Here is a 12,791-nt window from a genome sequence, read left to right as displayed (position 1 = left end):
ATCTTCGACCCACTCAACTGCCCTCTCGGTCCACCTTTCTTTCACTCCATCCCTGTTTCTCACTTGCTTTGCATCCACACCCGCCTCGCCCGCCGCCGTCGTTGTACCTCTCATGTGGCCGCCCAGGTATCGTAGGATGTCTGCAGCCCTCACCAACGCGCCTGCCCTCCTTGGACTATGTCGCCATCCACCCAGGACCCCTCCGCAATCAAATACCCTTCGCCCCTTGCCGACGACGTCCATGGCGGACACCACGCCCAACATGGTGTACCATGGTGGTGGGATACTCAGTGAAAGGAGCATGAGTTGTTTTACAATGCGTGGATTAGTCGTATATGTGGACTTTGTAGTCATGAAATCAAGTGGCTCGATCTTTTAGCGATGTGCGCATAGTTCATTTCATGCGCGAAAGCACTTCGCGCCCTATGACATGCACATCGTCCATGAACGTAATGTGATGTCGATATCCCTTCGATGGTACACCATCTGCAACTCTGACATGAAGTTTTACGGTTGAATGAGTGGAGACAATGTGGTCATTGGGCACGTCAACCATGGAGATCGTAAGTTTTGCTTCTTGTTGCTCTACATGTTGGTTAATTCATTCATTCATTAAGTGTTGCTCTACACGTTCTATAGCCCGCACGCTCTGTCATGATGTACTATAGGACCGAGAGTAGACCATTCACGCACATACATAGGGGTAGCGGTGCGACATGTGCCGGCTCTGATTCTAGTATCGTAGAATTTGGAATCAGTGAATTCAAAAAACTTGTTGGACATTTGGTTATCTCGTTGAATTTGAACTATTGTTGTACTAGAGATATTTGCATGCCATTGATGAATAAATTGTGCTATTTTCTATAATTAATTTGAGTGTTACGGGCATGGTTTAGTTAAACGAAGGAAATATTGTCCATTTTTATGTAAATTATGTCTGGACTTTGATGAATTTCGTTGTGTTTGATGAAATCCATCATGCTTGTTCAACTTTGTTTTGAAATGAGTGCGGAAATCCATCATGTTTGTTCAACTTTGTTTTGAAATTGGCGCGGATAACGTAGGATGGTTGGCTCCCGCATCATTATCTACGGACTAGTCTCCATCACTCCGCGGATGGATACGGGTGTCGATTTGAGGGTCAGCGTTGAAGATACCCTTATGACACAGAGAATAGCAAAACCAGCATAAATCATGAAGAAAGTACGAGTAGAACTGCAAAGAGGATTTGTATAGCAGGTAGGACGGGGCACAGATCATGTACCGTTCATCTATTTGTGCCAAGATTCGGAAAATGGTTTGCGTATCTAGTTTGTTTATTGTTTGTTATTATGTTTAATGTATTTGTATATCATGGCGACATATCTGTTTGTGTGGGATATGGTACCTTTTCCGTGGGATCGCCTAACAGTGAAATACATAATTGAACATAAATAGGATGAGCAAAAATGATTTATTATGCCATTCTCGTGTTGTTCTTTTTGGTTCTTGTTTGTTCTTATCTTTCTATGTTCTCATGCAAGGCCACTCATCTTCACCATCATTTCCGTCGAAGAAATAGAAGAGAGCCTCTGCCTTTGTTAACGATTGAAGAGCTTCAATGATATCAACAAATAGAGCAGTATATTTGCTGAAAAATCATGAAGATTTTGCTGAATCTCATGGTTCATGTTTATGTTGCTTTCTATTTGTTGTTCTACTTGCTGGTTTCTTCGAATAACTTTATTGTTCAACATATTGGGTCTGTGTAGTACGTGAGAATTCTGTTGGAGGTGGAGTGGTGGCAAAGCTCGAGGATAACCTGATGGACAAACAGGTCCATACATAGGAGTGTTGCATTGTACGTATGACTTGATCCTTTTGTGCATGTTATAATGCTAAGGGTAACTCCAGAACTATTAGATCTGGGGCTTCATAGGATGAATATAAATTTATGCCTTACACTAAAAAAGAAGTTATAATTATCGCATTACACTTGCATCCTGGAAGATTGCTATAACTATCAAGCAAGCACTCCACCAAGCATGTTCGTATAGGCCAGGTAGCCCTGATAATCCACTATGGGAGTGCCACAAGATACACGATTTTTTTCATCAAAAAGCATTCAGACAATAAGGAATCCTTTTAAGTAAGGAATAAGGAAACGCCGAGGATAATTATATTCAGCTTAACAGCACAAAACTGGATCATTGTGCTGTCATAACACAGAAGATGAACCTTCAAGCTATCCTAAAGCAAATCCATCAGACTGAATGAATGAACGCAGCAAGGTTTCTCTTGAGAGAATTGACAGCAGATAGCATCTGCAGATTCTTGGTGTCGCGTTTCCAATTGGCGTTGTTAGGAGATGCATCATCCTGTGGCTCCATAGGTGGTTCACTATCCAATGTGCCTACACGCGCACCCTTCTTCCCAGCTTGTTTTCGCACCAAGGTGGCTCTCCTGTACACAACAATACACAGTAAGCATAAATTTAACGCAGTCAAGGTCAAGCAGACTGTACAGTAGCAGGATAGGGAAACGACGACCTCTTGTACTGGGGATCAGTAGGATCCAATGCATACAGGGGAGACGTGAACATGGGTGAGAACCTCTCATCTTTGCTAGCATCGATTTCACCAACTTTGTCCTCGACAGAATCCTTGCCCTTCTTGCCCTTTTTAGTCTTGTGTTTTATGTTATAACCCTTTGCACCATTGGCTGCATCCTGGCCAGCAGCAACCAAGAGCTCCAACTCTTCTTTAGTTGCTTCTGGCTCATAATGTTCCTCTCGAGACTTGTCCTTTGCTTTCTCTTTGGCCTTCACCTTCGGTTTCTTCATGGGCTTAACTTCTTCGTCCGACTTTTCACCATCAAGGAAATCATCAGCGCTATATTGGTCACTATAGCCATCGTCATCCTTTGACCACCTCTTTCTAGCCTTCCACTTCTCCTTCAATTTTTCTTGGTGCATCTCCCAGACAGTCTTTGTCTCAATGCTCTTTCTCTCAAGGATACGTTTGCTCAGGTCCTCGAGCCCCATGTTGAATGTTATCTCCATGTCCTCGTCATCTGTTCGTTCCTCTTCAGATTTATTTCCTTGTTGTAGTAAACGAGCCAACCTTTCCTCATTTGTTAACTTCCTTTTCGCTACACCATTTGGCAGAGACTCGTCATTGGAATCATCTACATCATCTTCTGATGCACTGCCACCACTTGCTATATATTTACCATAGCCATCAAACTGCAACAGAAAGAATACAAGACGTCGAAGTTGGATAAACAAAGTAGAGGACAAGAAACAATAACCAACAGATGGAAACTTTTCATGAGACAAACGAGTAGAAACATGCCTGCCATCATTATCAAGTTATGTGATTTTGTAAGAAACTCACAGTTGTTCAAACAAGATATGAAAAAAATAAAAGAGTTTTGGATGATACTGTACTTATTCCTTTATTATTCACTAGTGCTGAAAGCCTATCTTGAGTCTTGACAGTTGACACAGGGTTTTCGTCCCTTGACATTTATACATTCAAAGAGAAACTAAGTTTTTAGTTTTACGTTAGCAAATAAAATAATTTAATTAAAATACTAGAGCTGACCTCGTGTTTGAACTTTTGCATCAAGATCTTACGCTCTGGTTCATCATCATCCCAGGTGGACTTAACTTTGGTACGCTGCAAAGCAGGAGTCTCAAAATCAGGCGCCTTGTAACTCAGAGGTGCCTGCACCAAGTCAAACAAGTTACCAACTGAAAAGACCTCTTTTAGTACTACGACTGAAAGGCAGAATGACGGAGGGGACGGGATCGGGCAAAAGCTTTTGCCAATAAGCTCAGTGGACTCATGCAGAGTCGATTGCCCTCTGGTGATCAAGTGTTGAAGCGGCATGGACCAGGAGATGGCCAATGTCCTTTATTTGGTTATTATGTCCCTGGCAAAGGTGCAGGTGTCCGTGCTCTGAAGCTTCAACGAAATCTCGGTGGAGAAGGACAAATCGTGATTTTTCTGATTTGTTGTAGGTTCCTTTTTGTAAAACAAGAGGTGATGTGTTTTTTTAGTTCTTTATTACGAGGTCCTCTGTGTAATTTAGGGTATAATCCCACCGACCAGTTTTAATGCAGTTTCTGGGTCCTTCATTTGGGACCCTTCCCTTGTTCAGAAAAAAATATAGATGCATATACGATCTATTCAAGTAATATACCTCTGTAGCTACATCACGAGCAGGATATTTGAACTCCCTAGAGTCATCAAGAAATTGCAAATGGAACACATTTGCCGTTTTCAAGAACTCGGTACCATCAAGAGTTGTGTATAGGTGATCTGCAGTTGCAACGGAATCACACAACACAACTGCATAGTAGTACCTGCAGCAAGATCAATATAATCATCAGAGAGGAGAACAAAGACCCTTGGCAAGTAGCAACATTTTCATATGGTAAATATCAATGATGGATAGACAAGGCCATAGACATATGCGCACAATCCCAAACATGTGAAGGAGAAGCCGCCATAGTTACATTTACACAACTGGAGGGGATCCTCTCGATGTAGCTTTTGTGATACGGATGAAACAGTCAAACACCTCTTTCTCGATTGTCCTTTGGCAAAGATTCTTTGGCAATCAGTTAACATTGCCTTCAATATTACTCCACCGAATAGTATTAGCACGTTATTTGGGACGTGGTTGGATGGGATTGAGTCCCAAACAGCAAGACACATTCATGTAGGAGTATGTGCTTTATTATGGGCTATCTGGAATTGCAGAAATGTTTTGGTCTTTAACAAAACAACAAACACTCACTTTTGTAGGTTATCTTCCGAGCCACTGCGTGGATCCGTATGTGGTCGTTACTCACTCCGACGGAGGCCAGGGAGCGTTTGGTTACTGGATCTATCCGACGGGAGATGGTAGCACGGGATATTTTCAGCCGGTTTGGATGGCGGTCATGTAATAGGATAGACAATTAGTTTTCTTATCTCTCTTTTGCCAGCCGGTTGTGGCTTTTATTTTGGTTCCTTAGCTCTTTGTGAGCAGCTTTTGTTTGAGACTTTGAGACTATTGTTGAACCTGTTTTTATTCGCTAATAAAGGTGGCCATATGCATCATTCTGATGCAGAGGCTGGGGATGTCCCCTTTTCAAAAAAAAGTTACATTTACACAGGATCTGAACATTTTTATATTTTAATTAGCAAGAGAATATTATGGAGTGTATTGTTAAAAAAATCATTCAAACTCTTCTTGGTAAGTCCCAGACAAATAGAAGTAAACAAGATGATAATCAACAAAGGTATCTCTATGCTTTGTTGCTAACCTGAGTTTGTTTAGCTCATAAGTACGGAGCTTGTTGTTCTCAGTCTCATAGTCAAGGTCACTATCTTCTTTGCCATCATCGTCATCATCGTTGTTATCATCTTCCCCATCATCATCACCATCACCATCAGCGCCAATAAGAGCAGAAGGGCCTTGAGTTGCCTCAATGTTCATGCACTTCAGTCCAAATTCTGTTGGATATACCCAAACTGATACAACTCACCCACCTTTCGGGATACAGGATGTCATGACCATATACAAGTCCACCGCCTGTTGAAAGGGCAAAACAAAGGAACACAATATCATTGAGCCCAAGCAGCCAAAGAGAATTTTTCATGACCAACACAAACTATAAATGCCAAGGGGTTTGTTCCATTGTTTGGATCTCCAATTAAGCAAAATACAGGATTTCGTTCAGTTAAATACGGACTATTATCAAAATATTTTGTTGGGGGTGCTGCAAAAGTCATAGAAAGTGCTTGAATACTTAACCAAACAAACAATACACATACAAATGCAAAAAACAATCATTACAAGTGTGTTTGAGTAATGGGCATTTCTTTGTGAAGTTTTGGATTCAGTTCCACTCTAAGGGTTCAAATTTAAATTCCTTACCGAAACAGATCCTTAGGGGTAAGTTTGCACGGATGTTCTGAGATATTGGCAATTAGCACACCTGCAACACAAAGAAATGATGATGTTTGCGCTGATTTGGGTATACATAAATATGGACACATTTTAACTATATACATCATTGTGTGAGGATGTCTGGACCAAAGAACCCAGTAATTTGACAGCACTTCAGAATTTGTTCTTAATCCTGAATATCTACATTTGGTGCATTATCTCAACTAAAAACAGGCGGATTTTAGTGATACAGATTTCACCTGTTCTCAACAAAACAAGAAGATGACAAATGAAAACATCTTTAAGGTAAACAACATGAATCTATGCATCGTACTTCAACCTAACAAACTAACAAAACAACATAGTTTTTTTTTCAGAACTCCTTACTGTCTTATATTACGTTACAAAGGGAGTATTTAATAAACTGCCATCTAAACAACCCTTAAAGGTTTTATATAAGTCTGCCATAAACACACAAATGCACGACGGAAGAAATGCATATCAACCTCACAGAAAAGGAACAAGTTGGCCTCAAAACACATTCGATTCTGATGCAACTCAAATAATAAAACTGCCTTTTGAACATGGCTGAAATTGTTGAGGCAGACGGATTACTTGTCAAGATAATAGAAATTTGAACTGGCATGCACCTTAATATGATCCCAGTCCATATTCACAACAGCAAGCCTGTGAGTTTCCTTGTCAACACAGGTGCATCATCATGCCTCGCCATCAAGTAATGAGCAATGTCACAGCCCACAGAGTACTGCAAAATAAACAAATGCATATTAATCTGTGTGCTTTTCTAGGAATGAAGCTGACAGATTTGGAAGGGAAACATCACCTGGTCATTGTCGTCCTCCTCTACCTCGTCATCGCTACTGGAACTCTCTTCTTCCTCTAGCCCATCCTCTTCTTCCTGCTCATGATCGAAAATGTTTTACGGAACCATGGTTTAGCTGAACCTATGCTCAACACCATTGATTTCTGTACACTATTCCTGAGGATCCATGCATGATTGATTAAAAAATGCAGTTGGCATGTATGTCTATTCATGAGGATCCATGCATGGTTGATTAAAAAATATAGTTGATATGTATGTCACAGATCCACATGTAGTAGGATGTTAAATCGTATGGCATAGACAGTGGCGGAGCCAGGAAAACTTAATCAGGGGGGCCAACTAATGTTAAATCATGTTGGGGAGGGCCAAAGCCAGCAAAATCATCATAATACACAATATTAGCAGCAGATAATCCCTCATGTAGTAGCAAAATCTGCATGTTGACCTGGGCCGGGGCCCTTGCTAGCACCCCCTGCCTCCGCCACTGGGCATAGACCATAGGTTCGGCTGAACCATGGTCGTGAATCACGTCTCTCGCTCATGATCCTCCTCCTGACAAATCAGCTCCTCCTGTTCCGCCTTTTCATAGTCCTTCTCGTCCCCCTCATCTTGGCTGAGATAGTAATGCAGCATGGGGTTCTCCCTGTCCCTGGCGCTCTTCTTGCGGCGTCTGCTGCGCTTGTCCACCGGCGCCGCCGAAGAATCGAACATGGGGTCCGTGAGCATGGGGGTCATGAACCTCGAGTCGAGGGCCACCTTGGCCTCCTTCCGCCGCATCGGCCGGAACCTCGGGTCGGTCCGCGCCGCCGCGAACCGCTCGTCCTCCGTCGCCCGCTTCATCTTCGAGTCGAGGGCCTCCTTCCGCCGCATCGGCCGGAACGTCGGGTCGGCCCGCGCCGCCTCGTACCGCCCCTCCTCCGTCACCCGCTTCGTCTTCGAGTCGACATGCTTCACCTCAACCGAGCCTGCCACCGTAGCGTCGATCAGGAGCAGGAGCTCGAGTCGGGGGCGAGTGGCGGCGGGGGTGGATGTGGGAGAGGTTGTGGCGGCGGGTGGGGGACAAGGGCACCGACAACGCTACACGCTTATATCGAAGAAGAAAATGGCATGAAATTCATAAATTGCGTGATTGGCGACCAAAGGTGGCCAACGGCCGGCTTTATGAAAAAATATCAGGAAAAGTAAAACGGGTCATGCCGTACCAGCACGTGGGCTCTAGGTCGCGACCCAGGCATTGCACACGGCGAGCCAGAAGTCTCGAAATCACTAATTAAGTATTTGTTGCAAAGAACAGTCCACTTTTCTAGGTCGCGACAAGTAGTGCACATGCAATGCGTCATTTGTCTCAACATGGAAGTTTTCCTTTTTTGTAGATCCGTTTATTCAAAACGTTTTATCTCTTAAACCGTGCGTCCAAATCTCGAACCGTTTTCACTATTGGATTTCTCGCGTCGAGATCTTCTAAACTAGATCCCATGTTGATAGGTTTTGACGAACTTTTTTTTACGAAAAAAACGGGACGAAAAAACCGAACCGGGAGCATGATTTTTTTTCCCTTTTCGAAAGAGGCACGCCCGCGCATCTCGCGAAATCACAACCGTACCTCTCGTGGAAGCAAAACCGCGACTCTCGTGGAAGGAAAAAAACAGAAAACGCGTTTTTTTTCGTTTCCGAGAGGCACGCCGTGACTCTCGCGAAGGCACAACCGTGCCTCTCACGAAAGCAAAACCGTGACTCTCGCGAAAGAAAAAAAAACAAAAAACACGTATTTATTTCCCTTTCCTAGAGGCACGGCCGTGACTTTCGCGAAAGTACAACCGTGCCTCTCGCGAAAGCAAAACCGTGACTCTCATGAAAGAAAAAAAACAGAAAACGCGTTTTGTTTTTCCCTTCCCTATAGGCACGGCCGTGACTTTCGTGAAAGCACAACCATGCCTCTCGCGGAAGCAAAACCGTGACTCTTACGAAAGAAAAAAAAACAGAAAACACGTTTTGTTTTTCCCTTTTCCGAGAGGCACGGCCATGACTCTCGCAAAAGCACAACCGTGCCTCTCGCGGAAGCAAAACTGTGACTCTCGCGAAAGAAAAAAAACAGAAAACACATCTTTTTTCGTTTCCGAAAGGCACGCCCGTGACTCTTGCTAAAGCACAACCGTGCCTCTCGCGGAAGAAAAACCATGACTTTCACGAAAGGAAAATAAAAGAAAGCGCTTTTTTTTCGCCCAAAAAATTGAAAAAAAAAATGATCGAAAAGCTAAGAAAGACCGGGGGAAAACCAAAACATCGAAAAAACCCGAAAAAAAACCGTTTAAAAAGCCGAAAACGCGTGCGGAAAAATAAAAAAACAAAATCCGAAGGAAGCGTCCAGAGCGCGACACGTGGTGAATGGCTGAGAGCGCGCCAAGTGACGCTGATCGTTGCGAACTAGTTGCTCCCCACAAGCCTGGCACCATCCGTTAGCCGCGTGCCGGGCCAAGACTTTTACGGCCTGGCCCGTGAATTTGTGGCCTGTTGGCCACCTTTGCCCGCAACACCATCAATATTATCTGGGTGCAAAAATTGGTTGTTCTGTTACCAGCACGGCGTTGGGCCAGGCCCGTTGTGAACGGCTGAATTGCTCGTTACGCTGGAGCCACCCTCGCGCAAAGAGGAGAAGGACAATGCGATGCACGTGCTCATGCAACCATGGAGATGGTGGGAGCTCCCGCGATGCAGGAAAAGCAGGGCGGGATAAATTCGCTCCCCTCCCGCCAAAACCACCCCCCTGTTTACACCCGACACTCTCACCACCCAAACCCTACACCACCATGTCCCCACTTCGAGCTTCATCGTGTTGGGAGCTTCTTCACCGACGAGCAGGACGGCGGCGGTCGTCAGTGGCAAGCATTCTTCTTACTCTTACGCGAGTTGTCTTCTGCATCCTCTCACTCATGCGATGGTTGTAAGAAACCTCTAACTCTTGATCTTGTAGCTTAGATCTTTGAACAAGTGCTAGATCCGGATGGATTTGATGGTAGTTGTTACTAGTGAGTGTTTATCTAGATGATATGTCGTTTTGATGGTAGTTGTTACTAGTGAGTGTTTATCTAGATGATATGTTGTCAAGATGAGATCGATTGTGATCAACTTATGTTGTAGTGTGATTTTCATGCTTACCATTGTTCTTTGGGTTGCCTGTACATTGTTTGTGTAGTGTGTGATTTTCATCACCCTGCACTCCACAAATAAGGATGATTATTAGTTCGAGGATTGGTTGTGAAAGATGGTGATATGATGACTAGAGAGGGTGTAAAAGCGAAAGTTTCAAGCAAATAACTGGACAAAAACTAAGCAGACTCAAGATGAGAAAAGTAATAGATCAAGAATAACATGGCAGAACCAAAACTACTCAAAGCAAGACGATGCTTCAAGCACATGAACAGAAACAAACATGAGCTGAAAAAGTAGAAATACGAGATGAATACACCTGTTTGTTTCCGGAGTTCAACTTGTTGTCACCAGCTCTACACCTTCATTAAGAGAGGCTACGCACGCATGCACCCAAGTCCAACAACATCACCCGCTGATGACTAAGCCTTATTCTTCATTAGCACATGCTTCACCCGCTTGGCCTGCTCACTAATGGCAACTCTTGAAGTAACCTCCAAACCTTCACAAAAATTCGCGGAAAATCCATACCTTGGGTGCACAACGACCGACACCTAACCATCTAGGAGATGCCAAGTCTCCAAGGGTAACAAGCAGATCACCGCCTGATGTAACTCACTCTTGTTTGGTGCTCAACCAAACTCAAAGTCCAACACTCAAAGGATTCTCGCAAGAACAAGTTAGAGAGAGGGAGGGGAAAGTCGACATATTAGATCAGCATCTCTAAGACTTCAGCTCTACTCCCAACCCTACCTAGTGGGCCTCAGGTGTTATTTATAGGCGCACAAACACAACGAGCCGTCACCACCGGATATTCCTGTACGGACATGTCCAATGTTCAAGTTTATCTTCAACACTTAGAGTTGAGCACACATGCATCAACCGCCTAGAGCTTCAATCACAACATTGAAGCTCTGATTCCCATTAATATTGCAAGTAATCTACATAAGTGACAGAAAGTTGAAGAAGGCTTGTATTGTGTTGTTGACACTAAGCATACAAATATAGTTCTGTAGTCGTCCTTTGAACGTAGGATGAAGACAATCTACTATCTACATCATATCATCATACTTATCACAATACTCTATTTTACTTAATACTTTGATATGCATGCTCGATAGGGGTCTTGGGGTGGAGTATTAGCTATAGATGTAGTTGGATAACCGTATATGGATATCTCGACATGATGCCTAGATGCAATTATGCAATGTATAATCATATACATAAACACTACAATTTAATCAGTACATAAATGTAAATTGTTCACCACATCATGTTGTATTTTATTGGAGAGATGCCTCTAGTGAAACTATGGATCCCAGTCCATCCATCCCTTTTGCTTTCAACCTCTATCAAAACGCTTATACAATTCTTTGCTTTTATTTCTTTTGATGCAATCATTACTTCCAAACACAAGTTATTCTAATCGTTGTAACTAGCAAGACTAATAATGCTGACAATCTTACTAGTTTTGTTCGAGCTAGGCAAGTTTTGTGCTTGTGTGTGCAAGTACTAATTATTGGTTACAAATCAAACGCTCCAACTAGTTCGATTAACCTTAAGGTCGTTAACTTGAGTGAAAATTGCTGCTTACCTACAAATCTCTGCACTTGTGGGGCCAACACATTTCCTAGATTAGAGGAAGCACCCGCCTACTCCACGTCTTCTGTAGGTTGCTCGGGCACCCGGACCTGCTCGGTTTTCCCGAGCCCCACCAGCCGCTCAGGATCCTCAAGACCAAGTGTGGTTTCTTTGTTATTGGGATAGCCGAACTCTTTAGGATCCATCCCCCAAAGGCTTGGGGCGTCACTTAGAGCTCTGAGGTTGCTCAGACTCCACGGGCCTTCCTTACGAGCTCCATAGATGGCCACTCAGACGGCCCCTCCATTGACACCTTCTCGGGGCATGTCGCAAGGGGCTCCTTGGGCATTGAGCTTGGAGCTTCTTGCACGGAACGAAATAATGGCAGAAGAGCGCCAACGATGGCATTACACATACAAACATCTCACGGAGATGGGCAAAGATTGCCAGCATCACTATAGAGATGCGAGGTGAAGAAGGTGATACCAAATCTTCCAAAACGGCAAGGAAGAAGGCTCATGATTTCATTGGGCTTCATATTTGGGGGATACATCGCCAGCTCACGAAGTCCCCCTCACTAGCTGGTTGGGACCAACGTCTTCCTCTGCTTCCCCATCCGCTCCTTGTTGACGATACAGTACTAGGGGATGATGGCGCTCTCGGCACGCCAAGACGATGAGGAACCGATGCATGTTTTCTTCTTGTGAGCCATGGTGGCGGCATGGGTTGAGGAAGCAGAAGATTCGAGGCGAAAAGGCGTAGAGTCTGAAAGGGGCGTAAGGAGGAAGATATGGGAAGGGAGAAACAAGGTGTGGAGCGCGAGGCTTTGTAAGGCGAAGGACGTGGGCAGCCGCTCTACGATTAAAGGCAAGGCATGATTCCCTTTAACGCCAAGAGTGGGCGATGGTTTTAGTACACATGGAGACTCAAACGACGCCTCCTCTCCAATGCCAATGACATGGCGCCTGCGTCGACCCATCAAGGAGAGGCCCTCACTCCAGTCTCGCCCTCTTCACATCCATCGCCTAATGGCATGGCTGAGGTTTATTGTCAATAGTACGGGAAACAAGTTCCCTGAGCCTACTGAAATGGGATGAGCTTCGCGCCATAAGGCCCAAGAAACAAGGGCATAGGGAAGAACACCAAGAGTCAGTGTCGGGGCTCCCCCGAGCACAAGCTCTCAAGGAAATCACACAATGCCTCCGAACACCCTCAATCCTCCCGAGCTCTATGACTTCGACTTCAATAACGATGAAGACAACACGAGGGACCAAGGGAGTGCTCACCCCCCCCCCCC

The 12,791-nt window shown here is 44.3% G+C and overlaps 1 pseudogene; it reads right to left on the bottom strand.

Annotated features, from left to right (window-relative positions):
• Positions 1–2,129: 2,129 nt before the first annotated feature.
• Positions 2,130–7,770, bottom strand: LOC125516014 (annotated as a pseudogene).
• Between the last annotated feature and the right edge of the window lie 5,021 nt (positions 7,771–12,791).

Source organism: Triticum urartu, chromosome 6 (genome assembly GCF_003073215.2).
Source record: "Triticum urartu cultivar G1812 chromosome 6, Tu2.1, whole genome shotgun sequence".
In the NCBI taxonomy this organism is placed as follows: domain Eukaryota; kingdom Viridiplantae; phylum Streptophyta; class Magnoliopsida; order Poales; family Poaceae; genus Triticum; species Triticum urartu.
This window is presented reverse-complemented; position numbering and strand designations above follow the sequence as displayed.